This window comes from Fukomys damarensis, unplaced genomic scaffold (genome assembly GCF_012274545.1).
Source record: "Fukomys damarensis isolate Sample0158 unplaced genomic scaffold, DMR_v1.0_HiC HiC_scaffold_34, whole genome shotgun sequence".
NCBI lineage: Eukaryota > Metazoa > Chordata > Mammalia > Rodentia > Bathyergidae > Fukomys > Fukomys damarensis.
Genome location: NW_022900946.1, coordinates 12,165,166 through 12,173,214, shown reverse-complemented (window position 1 = coordinate 12,173,214; position 8,049 = coordinate 12,165,166).

Below are 8,049 nucleotides of genomic sequence, written 5' to 3'. Positions count from 1 at the left end.
GACCACGTTACTCCACAGTGAGAGCCTGTCTCAAAAAAACAAAAAAAAAAAAACCAAAAAAAAAAAAAATCAAATTCCAGGGTGGACCTGTTGAATCCAGATTTCTTAAGCAAGGGGTCCCTTTTTAGCAAATACCCCAGAGGACTTCTTATGATCTGCCAAGTTTGGGAAAGTCTCTTCTCAAGGAGCCACCTACAGCTAAAGTATCGTTTGGATGTCTGACACAGCCAGGACCGACTAGAGTGGAGCATGAAAAATACTAGTTAACAACGTAAATGTGAATGGGCTCTGGTCAGACTGCTGAGTTCATCCTGGTTCTACCACTTGCCAGTTGTATAATCTTGCAATGACTTTCTTTCTGTGTGCCTCAGTTTCCCTGCTTGTCAAATGGGAACAGTGGTAATAACTAGGGTCGATGGGAGGCTTGGATGAGTTGATGGCAAACGGTAATTTACTCAAGAACATAAGCCATTATTATTAATCACTGTGTCCCGATTCCTCACATAGGGCTTGGCCTGGGGGAGGATCTCGGGAAATGTGCATCATGGAAATGAATGACTGTGAATCAAAAGTCCCAGGGGTGGGCCGGGGATTTAGCTTAGTGGTTCTGCCACCTGCCACGAAAGCGCGCAAGGTCCTGAGTGCGATCCCCGGTATCCTCCCCCACCCCCCAAAAAAGTTCCAATGCTGAGCAAAAGTACTTGTGTGGCCCAGCCACCACCTACCTCTCACCCACTAACTGTGGCCACACTGGCCTTTCAGTTCATTAAACATGCAAATGCGAATCCAGGACCCTCTTTGCATATGCCGTTCCTTCTGCTTGCGGTGCATCTTCCCCTGCTCAGCTAACAGCCCTGTAAATACCAAGGCTCTCCCTTCAGCGACACTTCCACGGAGAAGCTTTACCCTACACATTGGCACACTGTCTCCCAGCCTAAATCAGCTCTCCCTCATTCTCTACCATCGCTCTCTGTTCTTGCCCTTCATTGTACCTCGCAAAACTCCTAATTATATGTTGACAGGTGGAATTACTTATTTAATGTTGTCATTCCCGACGTAACTGCTAGGTCTGTGGGGCAGTTACCTTGACAGTCTTTTTCACCAGGGAGGATGTTTGGGGCACAGACATTCAAGTGGCTGTTGTATGAATAAATAAGTGGATTGTATATGTTGGAAGAGGACCCAATGATGAACCTCAGCCGCAGTTGGGCACAGCTCCACTGGCAGAACCTGAGCAGTTTCAGAGCTGCACTGTGGTGTCGCATGCTATCGGTAGCTGAAGCTAAACCAGGTCACCACTGAGACTCAACCAAGTGCCGCCTCACCCCTGCCCCATCCTACCGCCATCACTATTCAAGGCTGTGGTTCAGTTGTAGACAGCTAAATGAAATTAGAAAATGTTGCAAGGCAGTTAGGCAAGACTGGACCCTCAGCACAGAAGATGGTCGTGACCTGAGGCCCATTCGTGACCTGAGGCCCATTCGCTAAAGGTCAGGATTCAAAAAACAAAGAGCTACTACTACATCCACATATTTCCCCTGGGGATGAACAGCAGTGATTGATGTTCTAAGTAGGTATCAGTCACCTTGGGTGGGGACAAAAACCTCCCCAGCCCAATCCTTCTGGGCAATCTTTGTTTAGTCCCTTACCCTTGCTGCACAACCTGCTTTCCCATTTGGTCCCCATTTAATCAATATACTAAACACCTATACTTGTAATCTTATTGGTTGATTACAGTTTTGTCCCACCTCATGATTTCCCGTTGGGTCAGTATTACCCCAGGGACTGTACTTGTAATCTTATTAGTTGACTGTCGTTTTGTCCCACCTTGAACCCACCTCACCTTGAGAAGTGAGGTGGGCAGGCAACTCACTCTCTGGTCCTCCTTCTGTCTTTCTTAGACAGAAGCTATCTTTCTCTGAACAAAGTTGCCCTCTTAACCACTGTTGTTCCTAGAATTCATTCTTAGGTTTTTTTTTTGTTCATTTGGTTGTGTTTTTTTGTTGTTGCTGTTGCTTTTTTTTTTGTACCAGGGATCAAACTCGGGATCTTTTGCTTACAAAGCAGGCGGCAGAACCACTGAGCTAAATAAATCCCCAGCCCACATTCTTGGGTTTTAGAGAACACGAACTCGGCATTTCAGATATCTAGCAGGTTGGGAATTATAATATTTCCCCTACATTATTTGGAGGTCCTATATCATCATATGCCCTATGTCAGGTCCACTCTGATCCCCCTGCCCCTGCATTCTTCATTTGTCTCTCTGGTGGCTTGAAGAAATCACGCAGGTAGCATAAGAAGATTTCCCTGGGCCTCATACAGATGTTTGTTTAGCACACTGCCCTGCTGGGCCACCTTATGAAAGTCACTTAATCTCTCTGCACGTCAGCTTCCTCCTAAAACAAAGTGATCATAGCACCAACCTCACACAGTGTTCCTGAGGATTGAATGAAACACTAGACAATGTTTCTGGAACATTTTAAATGCTTAATACAATTTTGCTGTCGTTCATATTGTTAGAAATATTATTATAATTATTATTGTTGGAACACTCTAATTTGTAATTTTTCCAGTCAAAAGTCTACTCTTTCAAGATTGTATTCCTGTGTCACCTCTGCATTAGTCACCCTTGATATCTCAGATAAAAATACCAGTTTGGGGCTTGGGATTTAGCTCAGTGATTCCACCACCTGCCTTGCAAGCGCAAGGTCCTGAGTTCAATCCCCAGTACCAGGAAAAAAAAAAAAATCAGTTCAAATTGGCTCAATCAGATAAAGGAATCCAGGGCCAGGGATTTAGCTCTGTGGTTCTGCCGACTACCTTGCAAGTACAAGGAACCGAGTTCGATCCCTGGTACAAAAAAAAAAGAAAAAAAAAAAAGTCTCCCTATTTGTCCTCTCTGCCTTTTGTTGTTTTGGCTCTGCCTTCACTCTCCACAGAGAGGGCTCCTTCTATCATTTGGAAGTTCCCTTTACCACAGCAGAAAGACAGTAGCAGATCCAGACCCCACCCTCAGGAGACGCTACTGGGGGTAGGGAGAAAGGAAGGCAGTTTCTTTTTCTCCAGAAGCCCCCAGTAAATACCCTTTGCACTACTGCAATGCTAGTTTAGTTAAGTTCTCCTCTCTGAAGCCAGGTCAGAGGGGGAAATGGCATGTTTAGATAGTCACAAGCCATAAAGTCTGCCCATGGAGAGGGAGGGCTGTGGATTTCATCCAAGCCATAGGCTGAAAAAAGGGAGCATAGTTCCTTTAAAATGAGATCTGAACACTATTGTCCCCAAAAGGGAAGCAAGCCACTTTTAAAGAGCTGGTAGGTAATCTAGACCCCGCCCCTTGCCCACATAAGCACAGGGGTGAGATATGGGCTGTGCATGCCACGCCCCCTTCAGGCATGTTTAAAAACAGCCCCTTTCCTCCCATCCTGACTGTTGTGGCTGTGATCCTAACGACTGACTCCAAATGTGCTGGTATTTAGAGGCTCCACTGTATGATTAAGAACATCAGTTGCTGTCCTGGGCTGCATGACAGCCTCACTCCACAAACAGGCAGGACAATTTGTCACGACACTCTAAGGCCCTGGGCGGCTGAGCTTTTATAGTTTCCCCGTCTACTTTCTTATAGATTGTGTGTCTCCTGTTTGCACTCAAGGCTGTGATGGATCACTCCTCACTCTTTCTGGCTTCTTCCTCCAGCAGCTCCTTATCCTCTGCCTCCTCCGCCTGTTTCCTATCGGCTCAGTGCCACGACCACTCCAGTAGAGTCTGCGTGACAATGCCGGTCACCTGGCAGAAACCAGACCCGAGGTATCGTCCCCACGGGGTTAAGCCTCCTGGAGGTCCTTGGCACACACCGCATGCGAAGTCAGCCGTGAAGAGAATAGCTGGCCTCTCTGCCTGCAGTTTGGGGACATTGGGTTCATCTATAATTCTGTTCTATTTTGTCTTTATTACTATTTGTTCATTATCTGTAGAATTGTATTCTGGGCCCAGGAAAGGTTAGGAACAATTAGATGTTCCTAGAGATGGGGAGGTGTTGGGGCACAAGAGGACGGGCGGCCAAAGTGCTGAGCCTGAGCCCCGGACTGTGAAGTCCTGAAGGTGATCCTGAAGGTGACATGCTGAAGCCAGTCCTTTGTTTTACAAAGTTCCCCTTCTGACTGCGTATAGGTGTGGTCTTACCTTGACCTTGTGGTCTTAATTTTTACAGTACTATTGTCTATCTTTCTCATGCCTGCCTGTGCCTGAAATCACTCTTGAGGTGTGCCCTTGAAACTAGTATAGAAACACCTAGAGTTAGAAATAAAATTGCAGCAGCATTTGCAAACTTCACCTCGGTGTTGAGTGCTTTTGTCTGACTGTCATCGCCGAACCTGCTCCCACCTTTCAGAGAACCTGTATCTCCTCGTGAAATCCCGTGTTTGCTGCCCTACGGTCGGTAGCAGCTCAGATTTGTGAAGCCAGATAACAGATAGGACTCTGGCCAGGTGGGCTTACAGATTTGAGCCTGTAGTCTCAGCACAGGAACCTGAATCTTTGTTTAGAGAAATATGCTTTGTCTTCATGGGCATAGTTATTCCTGGAGAGGCTCTGAAAAGTTAATTTTATGTGTTGTTAACTTGTCTGGGCCACGGGGCCCAGATCTTTGCTTTAACACTTTTCTAGAATGAGATTTGTATTTATATTTGGATTTTGAGTCAAGCAAGTTACCTTCTATAACATGGGTGGGCCAGGTCCAATCAGGTGATGAACAAAAGACTGAATACACCCAGGCAAGAGGGAACTCAGCCTACAGATGGGCTGGAGCTATCTGCACCTATGCTGGCATCAGCAGCCTGCCAGTCCCCCTTACAGAATTTGAACTTGCCGGTCTCCCTAACCGTGTGAGGCAATTCCTTAAAGCAAACCTCTTTCTATCGAATCATTCACATCCTATTGGTTCTGTTTCTCAGAAGAACCCTGAGTAATACAGATCATTAGAGGTCTTTCTTGAATGGGTTGCAGAACTGGGCCCATAGTTCAAGTAGGTGTCAGCATTCTGGAATGAAGGATAACATCCTGCTGCAGCACACTTGAGATACATCGCTGCAGACCTTCTAAGCGCTGTGGGCATCAGATGACCCTCACCTGTGTATGTGGGGCTCAGGAATGGGGTGGGATGAGGCTAGGGATAGAGGGAAGCTCACAAAACGCTTGGGGTTGTCAATATTACATATTTGATTTGTATTTTTTTAATTGAAAATTAAATAGCTTGGTTTTTAGGCCAGGTCAGCATGCCATGTATACTCCAAAAGTAACAACACCACCAACAAAAGTTTAGTTGATATTATCCGAAGCTTGTTATGAACAGGACAGTCAGGATTCTTCTTCTCCCTCCAAGCTGTTACAGAAATTTCTGAAATATTCTAAGCTAGACCATATGCTCCAACAGAAAAGTGAATTCACACCCATAAGACCCTTTAGCCATCCATGTATCCCTCTTAAGAGAGTTGTGTAGCTAACACATTTTGTTTTTGTTACTGGAAATAAAGCTATTATGGATGTTATATATAATTACTCTTTATAAGTGCCTGCCAAGGCATTTCATGCACATTCTCTCATTTTATCCCCAAAACAAAATGACATTTCACCTAATTTTAAAGATGAGATCATGCAGCCTCAGGGAGGCAAGGTAAGATGACTGGAGTCATCCCAGCATTTATAAAAATGGCAAAGCCAAGATTCCTTTTTCTACCCACTTTCTGTCTCTGGTAGTCAATTTCTATGCCTTTGGCAATCTTTAAACCTGTGTCAGCCTTCCTGCTACCTACTGTTTAAGAATTTCTTGAGAATTGACTTTGAGAACTTGTGGCCATTTGGCATCAGTGTTCAAGAAACAACAGAGTTGACTTTAGGTTGGGGAGTCACAGGATCTGAATTTAAGGATGGATCACGTGACGTGCCACTCAGGCCACTCACTAGCACTATGACCTCAAGCAAGTGGCTCACCCGTGCTAAATTTCATTGTCTTGACCTGTGAGGCGGTGTGCGTCATTTTTAACCACAGACCTATCGACAGGATTTAGTGACACGGAATAGTTAAAGTATACACAATAGAACATAATAACGGCTCAAGAAATAACATCTTATTTTGTAGTTATGATTGTCATTTCAGAAGTGCTACTGACGTCTTTCCAGTGGGAGGGTTACTTACTCCTTGAGCAAAGAGGCAGGCAGAGTTTCCTGACAGTCAGAAGGTGAAGCATAGGAGTGATCCGTAGCCACTGCCGATGAAGTCACAGGTGAGCAGTGTCCTTTCTCCTACCCAGTTCATCAGACTCCCGCTGTCTAAAGCAGTAGCCCCTGGTCACATGCGCCTAGTGAAATGAAGCAAAAGTGAAAAGAATTAAAATGACAGTTTCCCAGTAACACTAGGTACATTTCAAAGGTTCAGCTGTACCCACATACAAACCAAGTTTGGAAAGAAAATACAGGACACCAGTTAGATTCAAGTTTTAGGTCAAGTACAGTATATTTGAACATATTTATACTTTAAAAAGTTACCTGTTATTTATTCAGAATCCAACTTAACTGGGCATCTGCATTTTATGTGTCAAAACTTAGCCAGTGGCTGCGGTCTTGGAACTGGAGCTGTGGCACATTTCCCTCCTGATGTGCTATGGGCAGTACTGACTGAGAACATCAAGGTCAACTCCTGGTCCATGAGCTTTGTCTTTTACTTCTGCTCATTGTCCAAATGCATATCATTGTCATGTAGGACAGAAACAGCCCAAATGTCCTAACTATTCAAAGCAAGTTCTTGGCCTTTGAAGCAGAAAATACTAATTATTGTAATTCCTTTTTATCCAGCAACCTGAATTTAATATATCTGCTTAGGCTTTTGTTCAACCATTTATTTTCTTTTTCTTTCTTTCTCCCCCCCACCTTTCTTTCTCTCTTGAATATGGGATCAAACTCAGGACCTTGTGCTTGTGCGGCAGTCAGAGGAACCACTGAGCTAAATTCCCGGCCCTATTTTCTTTTCTACCTCCCCTACCTTGCTTAACAACACCTCGTAAATCAGCTTATGGATGATTATAGGGACTACTACCTTCCAGTTTCCATTTTTTTCATATGAATACTAACCACAGCCTCCTGCAACATTTAACTATTTTTACAATTTTATATTGTGTTTGTAGGAAGGCCTTGTTCCCCTTTTCTCAATATGAATAAGGGGAAATGTTTTTTTTCTTTACAGCCCTGGTCTTCTCAATTCAGTTGTACATTGAGTGTACAATTTAAGCTCTCTGTAGCAATATACACTCTGTGCCTTCTGTCTGTTGGAATAGAGCAAGTACCCAAACAGGACCTGCAACATACAAAGCCCTTCATCAATACCTGACCGACTGAGTTTGCTTCTCAATTAAACTGACTAATGTTGAGAGTCCCAAAGGCAGATTTCAAATTTCATTTAGTTTCTCCATGTGCCTTGGGATTGGATCAGCTCACAATGAATAACAACAACAAAATTCTACTTGCATTGTACTTTTTTTTATTGGGATCAAACTCAGGACCTTGAGCTTGCAAGGCAGGCAGCAGAACCACTGAGCTAAATCCCTGGCCCTTATATTGTCCTTTAATCTGAACTTTAATGTATTCATGTCAAGCAACTGCAATCAGTTCCTGGCCTGCTACGGATGATATTTCTGCCATTGGGATCTCAGGACGAATGAAAACTAGTGGTTTTGTTGGCAAGTATTGTTTATACACTTGGCATTTCCTCTGCCTTCATTTTATTTTTCTATCCTCTCCTTGCTGGGCACAGGGAGTTTGAAAGCAATCCCTGTGTTTGCTAGCATCATAACAATGCTTTGTTTCCCATGAGGGGGAACAACTACCCAAAGATCTGAATCTGACAACTTTTACTGGTTTTTCTCTTCCCAAAGCACTACCCTGGTTTTTTATTGAGCTAATGCTCTGGGGAAACAAAGGCTGAATTACTTCACTTCAATAGTATGATTCCAGATTGTCTTCCTTGGGACTCAGACTACACCAGTGATTCTCAATCCTGCC